Source organism: Eubalaena glacialis, chromosome 3, assembly GCF_028564815.1.
Source record: "Eubalaena glacialis isolate mEubGla1 chromosome 3, mEubGla1.1.hap2.+ XY, whole genome shotgun sequence".
NCBI lineage: Eukaryota > Metazoa > Chordata > Mammalia > Artiodactyla > Balaenidae > Eubalaena > Eubalaena glacialis.
This window is the reverse complement of record NC_083718.1, coordinates 189,944,695-189,957,885: the sequence shown is the minus strand read 5'-3', so window position 1 is coordinate 189,957,885 and position 13,191 is coordinate 189,944,695. Positions and strand designations below refer to the sequence as shown.

At 42.9% G+C, this 13,191-nt stretch overlaps 1 protein-coding gene across 9 annotated transcripts in view; it reads left to right on the top strand.

Annotated features, from left to right (window-relative positions):
- Window positions 1-13,191, top strand: part of CAMTA1 (calmodulin binding transcription activator 1) — an 898,980-nt gene that overhangs the window by 352,735 nt on the left and 533,054 nt on the right. The window lies entirely within an intron of this gene.

Here is a 13,191-nt window from a genome sequence, read left to right as displayed (position 1 = left end):
TCTGTCTCCTTGGCTTTCTTCTGCGCTGTGCTCTGATGTGGCACCTTCTAAAGCGTTTTCATTATTGAGAGAGCTTCTTCTGCAAGGGAGCACCCACCTTAATTATTCATCATTAGCACCGATGCAGGCCTGGGGCCACCTGCTCCCTTTCTGCTCATCTCCTGTTTACAGCGGGCAGCCTGGTTGCCTAGCAAGCCTGTCCGGACCTTGGATGGGGCAGGGTCTTCCCGGTGACTCCCCTCTTGACTTAGGCTGTGTCCCTGCTGTCCGTTGCTTGGAGCCAGATCTCTGGGGGTTACTATGCTCTACAACGTGAGCTCCTTTTTCTTGCTAGAGCCCCTAAGCCATGCAACAGGGAGCACCACGGAGGCATCGCCAATTCCTGACCGTGTCCAAGGGATGTTCTCAGGGATCAGGGCAGACGGGGGACTCCGTGCTTTCACAAGGGAGTCCCCTCCTCTGGCTTTCAGGAGGGCCTCCCAGTGGGGAGGTCGCAGGCTGCTGGTCCAGTGCTTGGCGACCACCGAGATGCCCAGGAGAGAACTTCCTTCCCGGAAAGTTTTCCTCCCATGTGTTCAAGCGCAAGCACTTCATTTGTATTTTCACTTTCCTTATGTTTTTCTCTTCAACCAGCTCTGATTGAATTCACCACAGATTAACATTTTCCATTATACGTCCTAATGTGTTTTTTTAAAACCAAATCTCCCTTCACAGATTGCTGTCTTTATAATATAGGAATTATTTCTCAGTCACTTTAAAAGTCCTGCTTCATTAGCTTGGTGACTGTTTGGTAATTTGCAAAGTCACTTTCACAAGTTTTAATACTGCCCGGTTGAGAATCACAGCCGTAAATGTATTAGATCTTAATAATGTTATGATTCTGTCTGAAGTGAAAAAAAGTTAGAATCAGTAATTAGCTCTGACCTCAACACAGGCCTGCACTGTGCAGGAGACGATACCAATTATGGGATCAAAGCGCCCGGCATTTAAGGAATCTTCCGGTGAGGCCGTGGAGCCCTTTGTGTCAGCAGCGGGGAGACCGTGGTACCTCTGTCTCTCCAGCACCTTCATTTCCCCCTTTCTGCTTATAATGGCTTAAAGCTTTTCCTTCCATGGAAAGCACCTCATGTCTAGATGGGACCCTCCAGGGAAACACGCAGGGTGGGCGTGATTTCTACCCATTTGCAAATGGACACTTTGAAGCCTCCAAATTCGGGCTCCCACTCCACCTCTTTTTTTTTTTTTTTTTGGCCACTTGGCTTGGCTTGCGGGATCTTAGTTCCCCAACCAGGGATTGAACCCGGGCCCCCTGCAGTGGAAATGTGGAGTCCTAACCACTGGACTGCCAGGGAAGTCCCAGGTCTATTTTTGACAGATGATGCTGCCTGCCGGGAGGATGTGTCTGGAGTCTTCTGCTGGATATATATATATATATATATATGAATATATTTTGGCATGCTCACTTTTCCCCTCTTCCTGTGTCAAGGCCACCTCTGCGTTGTGCAGGGAAAAGGGGCAAGTTGACAAGGACGGCAATGTCCAGCCCCTGCTCTGAGGTTTCCAAGCCCCTCTGGGGGCAGGCACGCTCCACGCCTGCGTGGCTCTTCCCTCTGCTCCATTCCCAGCAGCATCTCTGCCTCCCTGGAGGCCTCTCAGGGCGCCTTCCAGCTGCAAAGCCCGAGACTAGCTCCCTCTCGGGAGAGAGACTGGGTGGGTTCCGGAAAACCCGGGAGCCTCACGCTGCTTTGTCATGTTCCATTTGCCCTGATTAATTTGGCGTCTGTATGAGCCAGAGGGAGTGGTGCTCTCCCCTAACCTTTCACAGATGTTTCAGGCCAAGGTTTTCTGGCAAAATCGATTCTGACATTTTGATAAGAACCCATTCGCTGTGTTCTGTATTTTGAATCTTTTGACTCTAAGCTGTTCTGAAAACCAGCTGTGAACCTAAATCTTGTTTGTAAAATCTGCATACTGCATCAGCAGCAGAAATGGTGAGAACCTCGAGGTCATTTCATAGACACTGGAAGCAAGTTGGGCGGATGTGATGATATTGAATTGCAGTGATTTATCAGACTTCTGCCGGGTGAGGGACCGTGAGAGACGCATAATGAATGTCTTGAACCCGCTCCTGTCTCTTGCAGTGTTTGGAATGAAAAAAAAGTAGACCTTTAATGGAAATATTTTGTATTCATGAAAAAAACCAAAATCCCCACAACTTAGGAAACTTGACTCCAGTGTAGAACCCAACAATCTACATTGGGAGCAGCGATCTTTGTCACTTGGTAGAAGGAGAAAAATTGAAGACTGGATTGGAAGCCTTTTAGGCCACTGTTGGAAAGGCACACACCTCTGTCCAACTTGAGCTTCCTGTTTACAAGGTCATTTTAGGGGAAGGGAGAGAGGGAGAAAGTGACAGACCCCCAGCCCATCAGTGAGCGACGTTTCGTCTCTCCCTCCACTGTAGGTGACCCTCTGAAGAAACAACACAAACCAGAGGACAGGAGTCAGGTGTGTGAGGAGAAAGGTCTTGGACCAGCAGGGGAGGGAAGGGGGTGGGGATGGTGAGTGACCAGAGCTCCTGCCTTCTCTTCCTCCCAGTGGACCATCCACATGAGGTGTGCGGTGGGTGGGATTGGACCCCTGCCCTGCCCCCCACGCCTTCCCGGCTGGCTCCCTGCATGAGGGCACAGTGGGTTCTGGGGCCTGGGCTCTGTGACCCTCTTCCTCTTCCCTCGGCTTGGGGCCCCTCAGGGTGAGAGGGAGGCGGTCTGAGTCTTGGGTGCATTTCGTGGATGATGTGCACGTGCCATCAGAAGGCGGGAGGTAAGTTGTAGCCCCTAAATGGTGGGGTGGTGACCTGGAACAAGACTGAAGGCTGTCACAATCCTGCCATTGACTTCTTACATGGCCCTGGGCACAGCACATATTTCCTGGGGTGCCAGGTGTCCCAGACGTACCTGGAGATCCTGGGCTGGAAATCAGCCAGGGCACTGGGGATTCTGACCACCTGCCAGTGAATCCTTGTTTCCTCTGTAGCATTGGGCTTATGCAAGATACTTTGAAAAGTTCTTGTAGGAGAGAGCAGTGAAAAATGCAAGAGATGCCTGGGTCCACCCACTAATATAGTTTAGGGGTACCTTTCCTGGATTCAGAAGATAAATGGATAGAACCCAGAGAGGAACCCCCCACCTGAGACTCCCATCTGTAGGTGCTGGGGTTCCACAGCCTGCTGTACCCCAGCTCCAGGCCAGCTGTCTCCCAGGTCCAGTTTTTCCCACATGTGCGTGAGAGCAGGTGACCTCGTTTCTCCACTAGCTTCTCCATCACTCAGCTCCATGTGTGCTGGGTACCTCCTCCAGGTCCAGTTCTGTGCCCCAAAGGAGACACAATGATGGGAACAAGAGATTGTCTCTGTCTTCAAGGAGTTCAGAGTCTAATGGAGGAAGGAGACACATAAATGTCTAGATATAATGTGACATAGGAAGGGCATTTATGGAAATACATACGTGGGAACAGAGAGAAAGGTCCCCAGCAGGCCCACGAGGACCAGAGAGGGTGTCTCGACAGGGAGGGGACATCTGAACTGAACTCCCTTCCAAATGAGCTCCCTGGGACCTACACTGACTCTTCAGATGTACCACAGATAGTACAGGGTGCTGACCTTGTCTGCAAGGCTGAAGAGGCCCCATGACAAATACAAAATAGTGTAAGACATTTTTGTCACAAGCTGCCGACAGCTTTGCTAAGCCTGACGACCGAGACGATTTCAGAAGTACAGGCACCAATTGTCACTTCTGTCCTTTGGCCAGTTCTATGGCCAGTATGTGATTTTATGGCAAGCTGACCATTTACAATTTCAGATTATCTGAACCAAGTCATACTGTCAACATTTTTGACAATATTCCTTTACAATAAGACCACCACCATTTACTAGTTTCTGTTATTGTCGACAGTGGCTTATGACCAGCAGGAACTATGAGAGAGAGGCTTTTAAGGCAAAAATTCTCAATCACCTCCCTTGTCTCTGAGAAAATCATGAGTCAGAAAAAACTCTTATGCAGAAAAAAAGTATTTTATAAAAATTAACACATGTTAGTGATAAAAACTTTCAACAAGTGACAGGGAAATCTTAGTGTGATGAAAGGTAACAATAACTGTCAAAAATCTAAGGGATGGGATATAGGTATACATATAGCTGATTCACTTTATTGTAGAGCAGAAACTAACAACATTGTAAAGCAATTATACTCCAGTTAAAAAAAAAAACTATAGCACAGGAAAATGCAAATTAAAAGCACAGTGAGATACACAACACACCCAGCCAACGAGTTAAAATAAAATATAAACAGACTGAGGACACCAATGTGGACAAATTTGGGAATCAGAGAAAGTTTCATCCATTATTGGTGGGGATATTAAATGGTATGACCCCACTTTGGAAGAATATGTGGTAGGTTCTTATTCACAAAGCTAAATACGTATCTATGACTCAGCAATTTCTCTCTTGGATGTTTACCAAGAGAAATGAAAATATATGTTCACAAAAACAATTGTACAAGAGTGTTCTTGGCAGTTTTATTCATAATAACTAAAAATGGGAGGCAACTCAGGTATCCCCCAACAGACGAATGGATAAAAAGAGAGATAGACATACAGTGGACTACCACTCAGCAATAAAAAGGGAGAATTTACTGACACATGCCGCAACATGGTTGAATCTCAAAAACATCATGCTGGGTGAAAGAAACCAGACACACAAGAGTGCATATTATATGTGCCATTTATATGAACCCTTAGATGAGGCAAAACTAATCTGTGATGAAAAATGATCATAACAGTGGGTGCCTCTACTGTGGGTGATGGTGTCTGCAATTTACTGGGACATGAGAGAACTTTCGCGGATTATAACAATGTCCTATCCCTTGACAGATGTTTGGGTTACACAGATATGTGCATTTGTCAAAATGCATCCCATGATGTATTTCAGATCCATACATTTATTTTACTCTCTGTAAATTTTACCTAAAAAAACCTCCCTGCAAACCAATATTGAACTCTAGTTAACGATATGCCGGCAGAAGTGTACTCATGTCTGCAATTTACTTTGAAATGCATCAGAAAATAAAATGGATTGATGTGTGCATAGAAAGATGGATAATTATAAGATAGAGCAAATATAGCAAAATGTTCATTGTAGGATCTAGGCAGTGGGAACAAGGATTTTCTCAGAAAATTTTCAGCTTTTCTGTATGTTTGATAGTTTTCATAATAAAATGTTGGAGGGAAACTAAGTAATATGTCTTTCATGGATTCATACATATCTGGTATAACTAGATTAAAAAGTTTTGAGGGGAGGAGGGGCAAGATGGCGGAAGAGTAAGACGCGGAGATCACCTTCCTTCCCACAGATACATTAGAAATACATCTACACGTGGAACTGCTCCTACAGAACACCCACTGAACGCTGGCAGAAGATGTCAGACCTCCCAAAAGGCTCTTGGTGCTCCAGCCAGGCATCAGGGCTGTGCCTCTGAGGTGGGAGAGCCAACTTCAGGACACTGGTCCACAAGAGACCTCCCAGCTCCACGTAATACCAAACGGCAAAAATCTCTCAGAGATCTCCATCTCAACATCAAGACCCAGCTTCACTCAACGACCAGCAAGCTACAGTGCGGGACACCCTATGCCAAACAACTAGCAAGACAGGAACACAGCCCCATCCATTAACAGAGAGACTGCCTAAAATCATAATAAGGCCACAGACACCCCAAAACACACCACCAGACGTGGACGAGCCCACCAGAAAGACAACATCCAGCCTCATCCACCAGAACACAGGCACTAGTTCCCTCCACCAGGAAACCTACACAACCCACTGAACCAACCTTAGCCACTGGGGACAGATACCAAAAACAACGGGAACTACGAACCTGCAGCCTGTGAAAAGGAGACCCCAAACACAGTAAGATAAGCAAAATGAGAAGACAGAAAAACACACAGCAGATGAAGGAGCAAGGTCAAAACACACCAGACCTAACAAATGAAGAGGAAATAGGTAGTCTACCTGAAAAAGAATTCAGAATAATGATAGTAAGGATGATCCAAAATCTTGGAAATAGAATAGACAAAATGCAAGAAACATTGAACAAGGACGTAGAAGAACTAAAGAGGAACCAAGCAACGATGAAAAGCACAATAAATGAAATTAAAAATACTCTAGATGGGATCAATAGCAGAATAACTGAGGCAGAAGAACGGATAAGTGACCTGGAAGATAAAATGGTGGAAATAACTACTGCAGAGCAGAATAAAGAAAAAAGAATGAAAAGAACTGAGGACAGTCTCAGAGACCTCTGGGACAACATTAAACGCACCAACATTCGAATTATAGGGGTCCCAGAAGAAGAAGAGAAAAAGAAAGGGACTGAGAAAATATTTGAAGAGATTATAGTTGAAAACTTCCCTAATATGGGAAAGGAAATAGTTAATCAAGTCCTGGAAGCACAGAGAGTCCCATACAGGATAAATCCAAGGAGAAACACACCAAGACACATATTAATCAAACTATCAAAAATTAAATATAAAGAAAACATATTAAAAGCAGCAAGGGAAAAACAACAAATAACACACAAGGGCATCCCCATAAGGTTAACAGCTAATCTTTCAGCAGAAACTCTGCAAGCCAGAAGGGAGTGGCAGGATATACTTAAAGTGATGAAGGAGAAAAACCTACAACCAAGATTACTCTACCCAGCAAGGATCTCATTCAGATTTGATGGAGAAATTAAAACCTTTACAGACAAGCAAAAGCTGAGAGAGTTCAGCACCACCAAACCAGCTTTACAACAAATGCTAAAGGAACTTCTCTAGGCAAGAAACACAAGAGAAGGAAAACACCTACAATAACAAACCCAAAACATTTAAGAAAATGGGAATAGGAACATACATATCGGTAATTACCTTAAATGTAAATGGATTAAATGCTCCCACCAAAAGACACAGACTGGCTGAATGGATACAAAAACAAGACCCATATATATGCTGTCTACAAGAGACCCACTTCAGACCTAGAGACACATACAGACTGAAAGTGAGGGGATGGAAAAAGATATTCCATGCAAATGGAAATCAAAAGAAAGCTGGAGTAGCAATTCTCATATCAGACAAAATAGACTTCAAAATAAAGACTATTACAAGAGACAAAGAAGGACACTATATAATGATCAAGGGATCGATCCAAGAGGAAGGTATAACAATTGTAAATATTTATGCACCCAACATAGGAGCACCTCAATACATAAGGCAAATACTAACAGCCATAAAAGGGGAAATTGACAGTAACACAATCATAGTAGGGGACTTTAACACCCCACTTTCACCAATGGACAGATCATCCAAAATGAAAATAAATAAGGAAACACAAGCTTTAAATGATACATTAAACAAGATGGACTTAATTGATATTTATAGGACATTCCACCCAAAAACAACAGAATACACATTTTTCTCAAGTGCTCATGGAACATTCTCCAGGATAGATCATATCTTGGGTCACAAATCAAGCCTTGGTAAATTTAAGAAAATTGAAATCGTATCAAGTATCTTCTCTGACCACAACGCTATGAGACTAGATATCAATTACAGGAAAAGATCTGTAAAAAATACAAACACATGGAGGCTACACAATACACTACTTAATAACGAAGTGATCACTGAAGAAATCAAAGGGGAAATTAAAAAATACCTAGAAACAAATGACAATGGAGACATGACGATCCAAAACCTATGGGATGCAGCAAAAGCAGTTCTAAGAGGGAAGTTTATAGCAATACAAGCCTACATCAAGAAACAGGAAACATCTCGAATAAACAACCTAACCTTGCACCTAAAGCAATTAGAGAAAGAAGAACAAAAAAACCCCAAAGCTAGCAGAAGGAAAGAAATCATAAAGATCAGATCAGAAATAAATGAAAAAGAAATGAAGGAAACAATAGCAAAAATCAATGAAACTAAAAGCTGGTTCTTTGAGAAGATAAACAAAATTGATAAACCATTAGCCAGACTCATCAAAAGAAAAAGGGAGAAGACTCAAATTAATAGAATTAGAAATGAAAAAGGAGAAGTAACCACTGACACTGCAGAAATACAAACGATCATAAGAGATTACTACAAGCAACTCTATGCTAATAAAATGGACAACCTGGAAGAAATGGACAGATTCTTAGAAATGCACAACCTGCCAAGACTGAACCAGGAAGAAATAGAAAATATGAACAGACCAATCACAAGCACTGAAATTGAAACTGTGATTAAAAATCTTCCAACACACAAAAGCCCAGGACCAGATGGCTTCACAGGCGAATTCTATCAAACATTTAGAGAAGAGCTAACACCTATCCTTCTCAAACTCTTCCAGAATATTGCAGAGGGAGGAACACTCCCCAACTCATTCTACGAGGCCACCATCACCCTGATACCAAAACCAGACAAAGATGTCACAAAGAAAGAAAACTACAGGCCAATATCACTGATGAACATAGATGCAAAAATCCTCAACAAAATACTAGCAAACAGAATCCAACAGCACATTAAAAGGATTATACACCATGATCAAGTGGGGTTTATTCCAGGAATGCAAGGATTCTTCAATATACGCAAATCAATCAACGTGATACATCATATTAACAAATTGAAGGAGAAAAACCATATGATCATCTCAATAGATGCAGAGAAAGCTTTCGACAAAATTCAACACCCATTTATGATAAAAGTCCTGCAGAAAGTAGGCATAGAGGGAACTTTCCTCAACATAATAAAGGCCGTATATGACAAACCCACAGCCAACATTGTCCTCAATGGTGAAAAACTGAAACCATTTCCACTAAGATCAGGAACAAGACAAGGTTGCCCACTCTCACCACTATTATTCAACATAGTTTTGGAAGTGTTAGCCACAGCAATCAGAGAAGAAAAAGAAATAAAAGGAATCCAAATCGGAAAAGAAGAAGTAAAGCTGTCACTGTTTGCAGATGACATGATACTATACATAGAGAATCCTAAAGATGCTACCAGAAAACTACTAGAGCTAATCAATGAATTTGGTAAAGTAGCAGGATACAAAATTAATGCACAGAAATCTCTTGCATTCCTGTATACTAATGATGAAAAATCTGAAAGTGAAATTAAGAAAACACTCCCGTTTACCATTGCAACAAAAAGAATAAAATATCTAGGAATAAACCTACCTAAGGAGACAAAAGACCTGTATGCAGAAAATTATAGGACACTGATGAAAGAAATTAAAGATGATACAAATAGATGGAGAGATATACCATGTTCTTGGATTGGAAGAATCAACATTGTGAAAATGACTCTGCTACCCAAAGCAATCTACAGATTCAATGCAATCCCTATCAAACTACCACTGGCATTTTTCACAGAACTAGAACAAAAAATTTCACAATTTGTATGGAAACACAAAAGACCCCGAATAGCCAAAGCAATCTTGAGAACGAAAAATGGAGCCGGAGGAATCAGGCTCCCTGACTTCAGACTATATTACAAAGCTACAGTAATCAAGACAGTTTGGTACTGGCACAAAAACAGAAATATAGATCAATGGAACAGGATAGAAAGCCCAGAGATAAGCCCACGCACATATGGTCACCTTATCTTTGATAAAGGAGGCAAGCATATACAGTGGAGAAAAGACAGCCTCTTCAATAAGTGGTGCTGGGAAAATTGGACAGGTACATGTAAAAGTATGAAATTAGAACACTCCCTGACACCATACACAAAAATAAACTCAAAATGGATTAAAGACCTAAGTGTAAGGCCAGACACTATCAAACTCTTAGAGGAAAACATAGGCAGAACACTCTATGACATAAATCACAGCAAGATCCTTTTTGACCCAGGTCCTAGAGAAATGGAAATAAAAACACAAATAAACAAATGGGACCTAATGAAACTTAAAAGCTTTTGCACAGCAAAGGAAACCATAAACAAGACCAAAAGACAACCCTCAGAATGGGAGAAAATATTTGCAAATGAAGCAACTGACAAAGGATTAATCTCCAAGATTTACAAGCAGCTCATGCAGCTCAATAACAAAAAAACAAACAACCCAATCCAAAAATGGGCAGAAGACCTAAATAGACATTTCTCCAAAGAAGATATACAGATTGCCAACAGACACATGAAAGAATGCTCAACATCATTAATCATTAGAGAAATGCAAATCAAAACTACAATGAGGTATCATCTCACACCGGTCAGAATGGCCATCATCAAAAAATCTAGAAACAATAAATGCTGGAGAGGGTGTGGAGAAAAGGGAACACTCTTGCACTGTTGGTGGGAATGTAAATTGATACAGCCACTATGGAGAACAGTATGGAGGTTCCTTAAAAAACTAAAAATAGAACTACCATACGACCCAGCAATCCCACTACTGGGCATATACCCTGAGAAAACCATAATTCAGAAAGAGTCATGTACCAAAATATTCATTGCAGCTCTGTTTACAATAGCCAGGACATGGAAGCAACCTAGGTGTCCATCATCGGATGAATGGATAAAGAAGATGTGGCACATATATACAATGGAATATTACTCAGCCATAAAAAGAAATGAAATGGAGGTATTTGTAATGAGGTGGATGGAGTTAGAGTCTGTCATACAGAGTGAAGTAAGTCAGAAAGAGAAAAAGAAATACAGTATGCTAACACATATATATGGAATCTAAGGAAAAAAAATTATAAAAAAAGGTCATGAAGAACCTAGTGGCAAGATGGGAATAAAGACACAGACCTACTAGAGAATGGACTTGAGGATATGGGGAGGGGGAGGGGTGAGATGTGACAGGGTGAGAGAGTGTCATGGACATATATACACTACCAAATGTGAAATAGATACCTAGTGGGAAGCAGCCGCATAGCACAGGGAGATCAGCTCGGTGCTTTGTGACCACCTAGAGGGGTGGGATAGGGAGGGTGGGAGGGAGGGAGATGCAAGAGGGATGAGATATGGGAACATATGTATATGTATAACTGATTCACTTTGTTATAAAGTAGAAGCTAACACACCATTGTAAAGCAATTATACTTCAATAAAGATGTTTAAAAAAAAAAAAAAAGTTTTGAGGGAATTATAAACGAAAATCAAGATAGTGGTTATCTCTCTGCTTGAGTTTTTGATTCCAGAGAAATGCCCACAGAGACTTTTCGTGGAATGTTTTAGTTTCTAGGTTGGGTGGGTTAATGGCTCTTTTATAATATTTAAACTTTGTAATTTACACATACAGAGCATATATCCTTCTATGTGTTAAGTATTACACTATAAAAATATTAAAGAATGTATAAGGCTCTGAAGATATTTTGTAAAGGAAATAACGATGCCATTCAGTTTTCAATAGGCTTTACATAGTTTGGGTGCAAGAGGGTCAGCTCTTCATCACCAGGGCGAGCTGGAGTTCAGGGGAGGAACCAGTAGGGATCCAGCAAGGGGTAAACGGTGATGTTCCCTTGACTTTGGAAAGTGGCCCTTCAAATTTTGACTTTATTTAGTTGCAAAATTCAAAGTGCTGGGTATTTTCCATATGCTTATTTTATTTTTTTAAAATTAATTTTTATTGGAGTATGGTTGCTTTACAATGTTGTGTTAGCCTCCACTGCACAACAAAATGAATCAGCCATACACATACAGATATCCCCTCCCTTTTGACTTCCCTCCCATTTAGGTTACCACAGTGCATTAGGTAGAGTTCCCTGTGCTATACAGTATGTTCCCATCAGTTGTCTATTTTATACATAGTATCAATAATGTATTCCATATGCTTATTTTAAAATGTAAGTAGAAAAACATATAAACCAGTAGAGCTGGAATTCAAGCTCTGGTAACCCAAACCTCAAATCCAATAACCCTCCCTCTTCACTCTCCGCAAATGACCTCACTTCCTGCTTCTCCAACCGAAATGAAGACATGAAACCAGGGTCCTCAGCTACGCCTCCAGCTACCAACTGCCCGGCTGTCCCCACCCTGGAAATCCAAGAGAGGGGTCCATCGTTTTCTGTCTTCCTGAGCTCTGCACCCCGCAGTCCTCTCCCTCCATCACTGGGTAAATGTGCAGTGGCCTCACCTTGCCGTGCCCACTACGTAGTGCTGTTGTCTAACGACTGAATGATCAATATCTCTAAAGTGTTTAGAAGGGTGCCGGCACACCATGCCGATTCAGTAAACATTAGCTGTGAGCTATTATGACTCCACTCTACACATTATACCTCCTTTCTATATCTCTCTGTAAGATGTCCGTGTGATCTGCCTCCATTTCTGCCCCTCACCCAGATGTCTTGACATCGCCGCCCACTGGCTGTCTCTGCCTCGTAAGCCGGTTCTGAAGATGCTCCCACCAACACCCTCCCAGTTGCCAAACCCGTTGGTCCTCCATCCTCATCCCTCTGCAGATCTCAGCAGCTGTTGCTCCTTTGTGGTGCCGCACTCTCTGGCTTTCCTCCTGACTCTCTGGCTGCTTTCTCTCTTACCTTTGCCAGCGAGCTCCTATGCCTACGCCTATCCCTTGAATGTCTGTGACACTCAAGATGTGGCCTAAGGCTCTGTTTCCTTCCTTGAAAAATCTTCTCTTGGGAAGTGTCATTGCCTCTTACGGCTTTAGTTTTTTTTTTTTTTTTTTAATTAATTAATTAATTTATTTATTTATTTTTGGCTGTGTTGGGTCTTCGTTTCTGTGCGAGGGCTTTCTCCAGTTGCGGCGAGCGGGGGCCACTCTTCATCGCGGTGCGTGGGCCTCTCACTGTCGCGGCCTCTCCCGTTGCGGAGCACAGGCTCCAGACGCGCAGGCTCAGTAGTTGTGGCTCACGGACTTAGTTGCTCCGTGGCATGTAGGATCTTCCCAGACCAGGGCTCGAACCCGTGTCCCCTGCATTGGCAGGCAGATTCTCAACCACTGCGCCACCAGGGAAGCCCACGGCTTTAGTTTTAATGATGACACCCAAGTCTCTACCGACAGCCCAGGCACCTCTCCTGGTTTCAGAAGCCAGGAGCCCGCTGGACAGGGGCACCTCCGCGTGGACATCCCTCCCGCCCTGCCGTGTGTTCCCCTCCTGAGCGCTCTACCGCAGCACACGCTCCGTCCGTTGGAGCTCTCCTGTCTCTCGGCTGCCACACCCAATC